General features: G+C 43.1%; 1 long non-coding RNA gene across 1 annotated transcript; it reads left to right on the top strand.

Annotated features, from left to right (window-relative positions):
- Positions 1-4,317: 4,317 nt before the first annotated feature.
- Positions 4,318-12,086, top strand: LOC121176399. The gene is made up of 2 exons (XR_005892974.1): positions 4,318-4,365; positions 11,477-12,086. It is a non-coding gene; the product is annotated as an uncharacterized LOC121176399 (long non-coding RNA).
- Positions 12,087-12,384: the final 298 nt, after the last annotated feature.

Here is a 12,384-nt window from a genome sequence, read left to right on the forward strand (position 1 = left end):
TACCAGTCGTTTTATCTTTCATGTCTCTATTGTCAGTGGTCTGTTCAGCTGATGATTATGGGCAGATATGTGTGGCAGGGCCACAGATAAAACTCCGTTTAGTGGAATGTAAACTACAGAGAAGAACCCTGTTTACAAAACAGCAGTCCTGGGTATGGGTTGTTTACCCTGGGCTGTTCCACACAAACTGTTGGTGGCCATTTCTCCTATATAGTGGTCTTATAAACTCACAGTAACAATTACTCCTGTAATGAAAAGATCAAATTGGTCATTTGAGAGAGATCCGTAAAATTACGGCACAGTTATCATTACTGACTCAAGTTAAAGGAAGTTGCAGTGTTAGTGTAAGTCCCCAGGGTGTTAAACAAAAAGTGGAAAGGCTGCCATGATTACAACCATGTGGACCAGAGACCTTGTCACATCCACCTTCAAATCCATACTCAAAGCTGCCACATGATGGCAGTGGTGTCTAACAAACATGAGTGACAGAGGGGCGAACTGCTGCAGGTCACAGAGAGTTGATGCCAGATTATGTTTATTGGTGGTCCGCTTTTAGATCATGTCGCTTGGCATTTGTTTCAGTCAGGGGCACACTGTGGCACTTTCCTAGGCGAAGTCTTATGGTAGCAAGCTGGCAGGGGCTCAGGTTACTGAGATTAAAACCTTCCATAGTTCAAAGGCAACCCCTGTTGCTGTGATTTACTGTATGACGCTAAGTTAATCTACATCTGCTACGGGATGTTTGAGACTATTGTGTTTCCTTTTAGGGGTTCTTAAAACAGCACAGTAAAACTCCCATGTCTTTTTTATGGGAGAGAAAACTCAGCGGGGGGAAAGGCCTGCAGTGCAGTTATCTTGATTCTTTCAATCTCCGCCTGCCTGATTCAGAAGCTGATAGCTCTGAGAAACGGTCGCAGTTGTTGCTGTGGAGTGAAGCTTTGGCTTCACCCTCTCTTATTGCTGCTGGGCCCTGGTCCAGTGTTAGCTGCCTGGGTTCAGTACCTGTCAATCTTAAAAGCTCACCCTGTGGTCCAACTGCCAAGTGTGATGGTCAGCAATTACACCTAAAGGTGCAGTGTGTGTGTGTGAGCAGAGGGACTTGGACAGGACTGCTGCAGGCTGATTAATGGATGCTCCTGTGGGCTGCCACAGGATCGATCCACTTGGGATTGGTGCAGCGCTGTGTACAGGTCCAGGTATCAGCTCATCTCCCTCATGTGTCTGTCTGGTCATTGGAAACAATAGCTAATTCTCTCTGAAATATATTCAGTGTTAAGTACCACACTGCTGTCATTGTGTAGTGAGAAGCAGGCCTGTAGCTCCTCTGTGAAGGTCATGTGAGGAAGTTTGGGGATTTCAATGAGTTAAATTCTATGAGAACTGAAACTTAAATACATTCAGTACTTTTATAGGCCAACAAAAAAAAGAAGGGTTTGGGTTAGAGAAATAAATGTTTTAGTATTTCCACACAAAAGTGTTATTCCTGGCAGTGTAAAAAGGCTTTGAAACTACACTTAAAACTACATTCCAACCTTCTGACCCTCATGCTAAGTGTCCAAACTCCCTGCCGCAGCCTGAAGCACCCTCGAGTGCCTGTGACTCTGAATCACTACCAGCACCAGAACAAGCTGACCTCTGACCTCTTTATGAAGAGGATAAGCAATAAAGACAGTTCTCCAAAGAGATCATTATGTGTCTTATTATTCTCTTTCCAGAAAGAAACAGGCGTTTTCAGCAGAGATGCTCACTGCTGGGAGGAAATTTGGGCACTTGGCTCCACATGAAGCGACAGGGCAACCGGCCAAGAGCTGGGATTTGGCTCTGACGGGACTTTGGACACAGCCTCCTTTTAATTGAAGCTGTTAAAAGAAGCTGGTGTGTGAGCGAATGTGTGTGTGTGCTTGAGCTCCACTTAAAGTGTGAAAACACATCAAGGATAAATGTCAGACTACAGTATGTGTGGAAGGAATTAAGAGGTATAATCTTCATCCTCAAGTCCTTCTCACCACCCCACACGAAGGCAGAAATACTGAGCTGACTGAGCGGATGGCTATCTGTCTGCGCATGATGTGTGTTTCGGTGTGAACTTCAGGACACACCCCCGGAGAAATCAGATTAGAAATGTTCTTCTCATGAATCAAAACAAAGGAAGCAGCAGCAATTTAAGCTCCCATGAGAAGGAATTCTGGCAAAAATCCTTTGCTGAGAGAAGTGACGAACTAAAGTGTAAATATTCCAGCATTCTTTCCACTCATGGTTGGAGCTTCAAAGTGGTTTCTGACTGAAATTTGGGAAGTGCTGGGGGGGTAGGATGTAGGTGAGTAATTAGCATGCTGAATGATTAGCGTTTAAAGAGCATTCTTGTCATGTAAACTCTCTGGTGCAAATGGGCGTCAGTAGGCTCAGCACCCTGGCTTAAGCACCCTGATTTAAATATGTTCGGCTTTGGAACAAATAGTGATGACAGTATCCTGGGACCAATTAAATAATGGTTTTACCATTGATGACTAAATAAACACTATTATGACTATTTACAATTTATTTATGTGGTTTTAACTGTTGGGGAACCATTTTAAATCCTGTCAAAAGCTTCCCCAGGAGGAGCTAAAGCTGATTTGAGTGTTTTAAACCTGTACAGTAGGTGGCAGCAGAAAGGTTGACATAGCAGCCATCTTGTGGCAACAGCCAGACAGGGTCGTTTTAACAGAATATAGTCTCAGTGAAAACATTAAGGACGTCCAGGAGAGAGAAAGGGGAGGGGAGGTCATGTGTTGTTTGCTGTGACCTGCATTGTAAAATGACAGGAAAAGTCAGGTGGTCATGTTAACCTGCTGACACTAAGGATGACCACACGGTCTCACACTCACACTCATACACAATACCCTCAAGGTACAGCAGACTCTGACCTACAGTGTGAGCGCACACAGAAACAATGACACAGGTACACACACAACTTTTGTGTGTAACCACACCACGTAGTTTTTATCCTGAATGAAGGGGATAGTGTGCAGTTGCCCTTTTAAAAGTTTATGGATACTAAAGCGTGTGCATCATTGTCCTTCACTCCTTCTAACTGGAGCTTTGCTTTTCTGACTTTTATTTGTCCAGGTTAGGCATTCGCTTGGCAAGACTGCTCTTTTCCAGGAACACCCGGTGGCTCACTCACACAGTAACATATATTCACACCTGGAAAATGCCCAGCACTACCACAGTGTGATCAGCTGGCTACTGAGCAGCGTTAGAGGAGTGGGTAGGGGGTAAGAGTCATGCTAAAGGCACCTCTGAGGTGGTAATGAGGACAAGGAAGGTGAACTGGGAAGGAAAGTGATTGGAGACACTTCTCAAAAGTGTAGGTCAACAAATCTTCTCAAGTCACACAAGTACAAGGTGTCATTGTGAGTGTTCAGCTTCCAGACCACATCTCCTTGTGATTTTGAGAGTTACTAATATAAGACAGTGTGCTGGTCTGAGACCCACTTTAGCCATCCGTTAGAGGTTTTATTTCGACCCAAAAACTAGATGTGCCCAGCCCAGGGTGAACATTTCTTGCCAACCACGCACATTTAAATGTACTCAGACAAGCACACACTCACACCAAAAAAACCCCCCAAAAAATAGGGCAAGGAGAAGGTGGAGCTGACGTTACCCTGTGCACCATTTGGGAATTAACCCCTCCGCAATACTGGCTCATTAGTCAAAACAGTCTGAGGAGAGTCACTGAGGGATGTTTGTGCCACATCTATTTCCGTCCTCATCTCCCCATTTCGCTTTACTTCCATGCAGAGACTGAGCAGAGGACGTTAATGGCCGTTGACCCAGCAGTTTCAGCGAATGGGCAGGTAGAAAAGGGTGTGTGTGTGTGTTTGTGTGTGTGACACTGACACTGTGTCCAGGGGTGGGATTTGCCGCATGTGGTGAAAGTCCCCTAACTGTGTCAAGGACATGGACAGACAAACCTGGTATATCCAGAGAGTGAGAGAAGACCTGATTCAATCATACCACTCATCCACAAACTCAAACATTCTAGAGTGAAGCTAAAACGTTACTCTCAGAAGTAAATAATCTTTTCGTTGCTCTGCCGAGCACAAGCACAGGTCTGGCCTCTTTTAATTTGCTCTCCTTTCAGCTGCTTTGTGGATGTCTCTGCTCGTTTTTCCACTCAAACCATTTTTTTTCCCCTTTGATGGTACATACAAACACACACATCTGTCCTCTGTTAATTTGCACACACACTGAGCTGTCAGCTTTATTTGATACTTCTTTCACTGCATTTGTAGCCTTGGTGCTGGTTTTTAACAGGCTGCCAGGTCAGAGGTGCAGACTGTTCACTCATGGCAGCTGCTGGGTTATGATTGGTGGATACAGGTGAGGAGGAGTGGTCAGATACTGTATCTAGATTTAGTTCAGACATGCCATTGTCCATGTCAGCTGCTGTCATTTGCAGACCCACACATGAATGTATACCATCCTTCACTGAGATTTGTAGAGCGCACCAGGCTCTATATCAGGATTGATCGAGTGTGGTTTTGTTTAAAAAATTAATTTCATTACTGAACTCATTACTCAACATCAAAATCACAGCTTCTGTAATTAGTCATGGAAGAAGTATTCAAACAATTTACTTAAGCAAAAGTACACACTTATTAAACAATGCCTCCCCCTTCACCATTCTGTGTTTGTACCTCTTATTTAGAATAGTGAGGCAGAATAAAGGTGCAACATTCCCGCCGTGAACAGGCTGTACAAAAGGGGCTACTGAGACTCTAGCTGCCATGCCTCTGAGTACACGCCTAATGTCTCTGCCACTTCAGAGGCAGGGACAGCTGTGTCATTGTCACATATTGCTGAGGGCAGCAGAGTGTAAACAGCAGATGGTTGAGTTAGTACCTGAGCAGCATGTCAGCTCCAGCCATTCAATGTTCAGCTTGGCGTGTAGGTACAGTCGCTACCTGAGCAGCCACAAACATTTCTGAAATAACCTCTGCTTTTCATGGGTGTTTTCTATGTCTTCATGATTTTATGGGTTGGTGTCTGGGTTATAGTTTGTGTCTCATGTGGCGCCTTTGACCTCTGAATTCCTCCAACCTTCACAATGATACCCAATAAGGCAGAAATGCTTTCTGAGACCACCCTCTATAAAGTGAAGGCAACCTTCTTTCCTTTATGGGAGTAATATCCTTCATCGAGCCATACTGATCTCCTGGTGTGTTTAAAATTACAAGTCTATGAAGCTCAATCGTTCCAGGATGATAACATCACTGTAAGAGCTTTATTCCACCTGGAGCCACCTATTTGCAAGAAATGACACCCTCATGATGCCTTAAAGTGCTTGAGTGTCCCCTGAGTTACATATGGCAGTTGTATGTACTCATACTCATGAAGGTAAAGCCATGTCCAAATAACCTTTTACCACAGCCCTACACAGGGTGGTAATACAAATGTATTTTTCCACATTTTATATTTGAACACAGTAAATGAAAAATGAGATTTGCCCTTGAGAAGTCCTGAGCTGCAGACCAGCAGACCACTATCCTAGAGGACAATATTCCAGATATGATTTGATAATCAGCAAAAGTCTCAAATGAGCAGCAGCTGATAATTAGCTGTGGGATTCACCCTAACTACACAACCAGAACATGTTCCAGCATTCAAGCTCAACCATGTTTTTCATTCATGTTGAGGGCTACACCACATTTGATGAGGTCTTTATTCTAAAACTTCACCAAGGCCTTAGGACCTTACTTTCTAAAATCAGAGATGAAATGAAAACACTTGTTTCAGAGATTCCACCTGCCAGCAGCTGCTTTGTCCTGACTTTGTTGTGTGGCTGGGTAAAAATGAAGTGTAATAAGCTTGAGTCAATACAGAGCTGTGAGTTTTGGCAGGAGCCAAATAAGATGGCGGGAGATCGATATGATGAGAGAGCCAAGGACAATATGAGCCTGCACCCCCCCAACTCATCACCTGCTGCTGGACACGCTGCCTGTCAGCTATTTGTCACCCAGCGTACACACAAACACAGAGGTGCAATCATAAAGACACAGTGTCTCACACACACAGACATCACTCTGACAATCAGTTGCAACCCTTCTACATGGCTTACTTTTGTTTCAAAGCACATACAGTGTCAGGGTGTGCACATGCATACGGTACTTGGAAATTTCTATGCTCAAACATGCGTTTGCACCAACAATTTATGCTGCTCATGTGTGGACAGTGAACGCCACCCACGTCACACGCGATCAATATGTGCACATAGGCTCATAAGTGTGACAATGAACGTTCAAACTGTCCAAACAAATAGAAAAACACAGCACACACTTTTGAAAGGAGATGCAAGCCTCGAGGACAAAAGCTGTGCAATCGATCATGCTTACTCTTCCTCACAAGTGCCAGGAATAAAAGAAGAAAATTGATTTCTGCTAAATTCTCTGTGGTAAAGGATGACTCACACTGTCTCATCGCCTTAAGATGATGTGTGAGAAAAAATGGAAAAGTGACAGGACAGCAGCACACAAACAATCCTCCTCCACCTTGTGGATGAAGATGGACCTTTATCACCTGATAGATTTTATGCCATTAAATAAATAAAAAAAAAGCTTTATTTATTCGTGCTGTGTCTATGAGCAGGCCTGCAGCTGTTTATGAGACAGCATACATCTTACCCCTCAGTGGTGTTTTCGCCCTCAGTGCCGTTCCTGTCAAAACCGTCCATACTCTCTCTCTCTCGATGAGTAGATCTAAATTTGTTCCGTTTTATCCTGAGACTTTTGTGGTTCTGTGAGCTCTCCCAGAAGAAATGTGTCAACTTGTCGTTCTGGATCTGTATCAAAGTCAGTCATAAATGCCTCCGCAGCCGGGATAATGTGTCACCACAAATGCAACGTTACAGTATGTAACTAACAAATTCGCACAAAGTCCACTCAGGCAGAAGGATAATATTGAAGAATTGTCATCAACTGTGATGGAACCAGCACATGACACAGAAGCAGTTCAAGGACAACCTACAGCACACAAAAACATACACACTGTACATACTGTGTCTTCAGGCAGCAGTACAGAAAGGCAGTTCAAAACATCTCTGTGGACCTTGATTGGACCAATTAATGACATAACCACTCAATTTACAGCATTAGACCAGGGAAGGTTTTCTTGTCTGTTTGGCCATGCTGCCCTCATGTTCACATGTGCGATTGCTTTGGTTTGACCAGTAATTAATTTTCAGCAAACAGCCATTTGAAATCACTGGAGGATACTTTAGCTCAGTTAAACACAAAGCCTCACACATTTTAATCACTACAGCATCCATTAAATTGATATATAAGAAAGTATTAATTTTTTTGTTTAAGGTTTCCAGCATGACTAGTAATTGGTGCTGCGCAAACACGATAATTTATGCTATGAAAAAAACCACAGCTTGTACAATACAGTCATGAAGTTTGGTGGCAGGCTTCAGCACTTACTTTGGTACTTTATGGCTTGGCGTGTTGCCTGTTGTAATCAGGAGCAGGTTTTCTGGCTTCAGGATAGGTTGAGTTATGTTGAGTGGATTTCAGCTGTTTACATTTTGTGTTTCCTCTGCCATTTGGTCAGATTAGGTTCAGACAGTTTATGTTGTTTATTGTTCAGTCCAAATTGTGAGCACTGGAATGTCATGGGAGTAAAAGATTGCTGATTCATTTACTCGACTTACAAACCCCTCACATTCAACATCATTCAGCTTTAATCAGCTACACAACTGATGTTTCTCGAAGTCTAAATATATAAAGAAATGTGGTGATCGTTAACAGATTTCAGGTTCAGGTTTAATTTATGAGATTAAAGAAGGTTTCCCCACCTCTGCTAGAATACATTGTTCGTAGCTGATTTCACTCAGCATTGCAGCACTCTCTGTCTCTCTCACATCCCACCAGTCTGTTTCCCATGACAACCATATCTGCTGTTCATAATTATGCAAATGATATGGATCTCTGGGCCAAATAAATGCTCATAAACAACCAAGCCCTTCAGCCATCCCCATGTTTGTCTATCTAAAGTGGCTATGATTACTGTTGGAGGTGGAGGCATGAGTTTAATTGAATTTCACAACTAATTTCTTTTTCCACATTTGCAAAAGGTCAGGCTTTAAATGAGCATAACTGTGCACGAGGACACATGGGTGTGTAATTCCTTTTTCAAATTTAAGGACCCCTTTGCAAATAGACTGACTTTTTGTTCCTCTACTTTTCCTTCCCACACTTTGGACAGTCAGTGAAGTCATTTCTGGTCTGTCAGTGCTAATACTTTATATCAACCAACCGCCTAAACTGTTTTTTTTACCACTCCAACTTCCATTTCCAGGCAGAACAAACAGTCCTTTCTTTCCTTCCATTTTTCCCCTCATTCGTCCATCAGAGTAATTGCACTCTTTCCAGGAATAGAAAGGAGCTGCCACAGTCTGTCAAGGAGTCGGTGGTTAAAATGTCCTTCAGGAGACCATTCCACTGCTCTGGAGTTTGGTTGGTTTCTGAACAGTTTGTGATATTGTTCGCACCTCGAATGTGTCCCCCAAGTTAGTTTGAGCTCACCACAAGTAGCTGTTTCTGGTTTTCTGAATCAATTGTGTCAAAGTACACAACATATTTTCCTGCAAACATGAGTGATGATTTTTCCATAACAGTAAGTTTGGTTTCAGTTGGGTCCACAGCAGTGGACTGGTTGACCCATAGCCATGGTGATAGCATGGTAAAAAATAAACTGTATTGAATTTTAATATTACCAGATCCATGTACCTTTGAGATGTGTTTTGAATCAGTAACGGATGAGAGAAATAATAAGATGTGATTATGGGCTCTGTTGTCTGTGCTTGTAAAAAACAACACAATATGCTTATCATGCATCTGTTTTATCTGACTGGAGAGTCAAAATACATGCAGAGCAATCAATCCAATTCTTTGTGCACCACTAAAAAGTATGCAAGTATTTCTTTATCCCTGTGTGGTATATACCGGTAGTACAATAATCTTAAACAACTTGGTCAGGTGAGAGAATAAGTGGTTATTTCATCCTGTCTGCCCTGCAGACAGCTGTGACTCACTCTAATTACGTCCAGCAGCCGGTTCTTTCATCTCTTCCAGCTCTGGTTCTGAAATTCAGTCAATTTAATTTATCATCTAAAAGCATTTTTAAGCTGCAGCAAGGACACCTTATTTATTGCCAGCCAGAAGCAGCCTTGAAAGTGTTCTCAGCACTCTCTCTGCTGTTCTCTCCACTGTCTTTGTCCACACTTACTGCCTGTATTCTGTTGTTCACTGTCCTTCCTCGGCCATCTTTTCCTTTACCATCGTCTGTCTTGTCAGTCATCAATTCCATGTTTTCCAACAGCTGGAGAGAAAATTGTATGGGAGTATGTATTTTTCTAAAACATCAAACTCTGAAATGAAACTGTATCTGCCTAACAATATTTTCACTGGCTTTTTTCTGTTTATTTATGTTCTCTTTTAAATGTTTTTTTCCCCACTACACTAGAGGCAATACAGTATTTCTCACAGTGCAAAACCTTTTTAAAACTAAGTGATGTACAACATTACATGGAAAATATGGTCCAATCAGTCTGAGCTGTTTGTACTAATTGCCTTGGTTTGGCATTTACCTTCAGTGTCTCCCTTGAATTTCAGTGGTACAGTATGTGTGTTTGGAGGGCAGGGGGTACTAACATGGAGATCACACGCATTGCATAAGCCCGTGATGGTGAAGGAAAGAAGGCTTCACCCTCACCCTCTCTGTAAATTATCTCATCTCTGTCATTAGCCAATCTTGTGAGTCTGCCTCCCCTCCAGGCTTGCTGCTAAAATGCTAATGAGGCTCGTGCACTGCAATTACAAAACACACACAAACGCTGAAACACACACCTCTCTCTCTCTCTCTGTGTCACCCGTTATGGAGACATAACAACCCCCATGCTGCGCCTGACTTAAATGGATGATCAGACTTCACTTTGGGCTATATTAATCTGAGACATTATATTAGTCCAATTAAAATCTAATTAAGAGCATTTAGTTTGGCTGTTCAAGAGGGGCAAGGGAAGCAGATGGAGGAAAAGAGGGGGAAGGACCGAGAGGTGAAAGCAATATCTGGTTTTTAGTTGTGAATGGCAACATCATTGGGTTGGTCGGTTCACCACTTTGGTCCAGATTGAAACTACAGAATGGATTGAAGACATTCATGCTCCCCGGGGGATAAATCCTACACTGACGTTAGTGATCTCCTAATTTTTTCTCCAGTGCCACCAGCAAGTTGACCTTTTTGGTCCTTAGTGAACTATCTTCATAACTCTTAGCTAGTTTGCCAAGTTTAGTAAAGTCATCCAAAGGATGAATGACTGGTGATCCTCTAACTCTTCATCTAACACCACGACCAGGTCACTTATTTCACTTATTCAGTGAAATATCTCATCATATACTGGATGGATTTGCACAAGATTGAGCTTAATCCTAAATTACAAAACTCTACTTTATCGTGAAGGGTCCTGTCACATTTAGAGGAAGCTAATTCGTGCTACTTTTCTGGTTCCCTTGCAAACAACCTGAAGCTTGTGAGAGGTAAAATTCACAGCAGATACCTCTGACTACTTCATTTTTTTGACACTCTTGCATTTTTGGTGGCTTAGAGACAGAGAGAGAGAGAGAGAGAGAGACAAATTCCATGTGACAAAGGTCCTAGTCTGGAATCAAACTGAGGACGTCACAGCCACATGATAGGCGCCTTTATCCAGTCCAGCCACCCACACAGGGATTATTGTTGAAAAAACATTTTTAGATGTGGAGACACTAAAAAATGTAGTTCAGCATGGCTGGGGCTGTTGGTGGCTGACTTAATTTATGCTGATTAATCTGTATGGCTCATAGACACATGCCTACCCGTGCTCGCTGACTCCCGCTTTGCTAAACAGCAGGATGATTCTTGTTAACAGCACATATCATGTTACATTTTTTTGTTGTTTTTGTTTTTTAATTTTTCATAGTGTGCATGCAGGCACAAATAGACACAGAGCCATTCAGGATTTTGATTCAGGCATGCATGTTGTTTTGTGTGAGACAGAGAGGGGAAAAAAAAAATCTTGTTTGTATGCCGTTGCCAGGTACAGCTCTGTAGGGATTTGCTTATGAGTGTGTGACCGTGCATGTATGTGTATTTTGGAGAAATTACTATGGGAGGCTATGTATTTACCCTGCATGGCAAAATCATTTTGTTGACTGTGTGGAAAATCAATGACATGTCTCTTTCTCAGCATGGCTCTGCAGAGCCCAGAGGCGGTCCATGTGGTCCATGTGATCCACATGGTGGCGCTCTGATTCAACATCAAATCTCTCTTTAGTGTCCCTGACACTTGCTCCTGTTCTCACCTGATTCCCTCCTCTCCTCCACTTCTCTCTCCTCCATCACTATCTCTCATGTCCTCTTGTGCTTCTCTCTGTTTCCCCTCTTCTGTTGACAGAGGCTGAATGTCACACCATCTGCCACAGCATGTTGCTGTGTTGGAGTTTACAAGGGGGAATGTTTTATCAGCGCTGCTCCTGGCATGGACTGTGGCCTGGCCTGCGTTGGCTGCACTAGCCCTCAGCAGACACACACACGCACACACGTATAAAACTCAGCATATATGAGCATATGAGCTGATACAGGGTGAATTTTCTAATTTGAACTATGAGCGTAATGAATTACATTTCGGTTTAGCCAAACTGATGGAGGGAAGTGGACGGGGGTGGAGAGAGAAAAAGAAGTGAGAGCGAGAGTTGGTTAATTCTGTCTGAGCTGGAAGCCTCGGCCCCCAGTCAGAACATGGGGGCTTGTCTCTTCTAGTTCCAGAGAGTGCAGTGAAATGCCCTGTGGAGGAGACGCATGGGCAGCAACCACAGGAAAGTCAGTGTGATCAGCACTCACATGCCTCTGTCAGGGGCGGGGGGATTTTAATAAGGGTATTCAAATGTATTTGGTTGTGTTTGTGTATGTGATTTGGATGTGTGTGTGTGTGTGTGTGTGTGTGTGTGCAGTTAGAAAAGAAAGAATGTAGATTGGCTCTGATTAGACTGTGCATCACAAACACATACATACACACACACACACACACACACACACATAGCCTACACACAGGGTTATTTTTAGCCACTGTCGCACTCTTTGCCCAACCCCTGTGCTCTGTCTCTCTCACACAGACCCCCCTTTCCACAGTGAAGGAGAAGGACAGCAATTCATCAGATTGTTCTCAGGATTTTTTTGGGACAAATATCTTCTTCCTGCTTTTTTTCCCCCCAGATTGCCATAGGAATGAGGTCTTAAAAAGACACAACGGGGACAGAGATGCAAGTTCATAAAGAGCAGGAGAAAGAGGGAGATGGAGAAGAC

This window comes from Toxotes jaculatrix, chromosome 22 (genome assembly GCF_017976425.1).
Source record: "Toxotes jaculatrix isolate fToxJac2 chromosome 22, fToxJac2.pri, whole genome shotgun sequence".
NCBI lineage: Eukaryota > Metazoa > Chordata > Actinopteri > Toxotidae > Toxotes > Toxotes jaculatrix.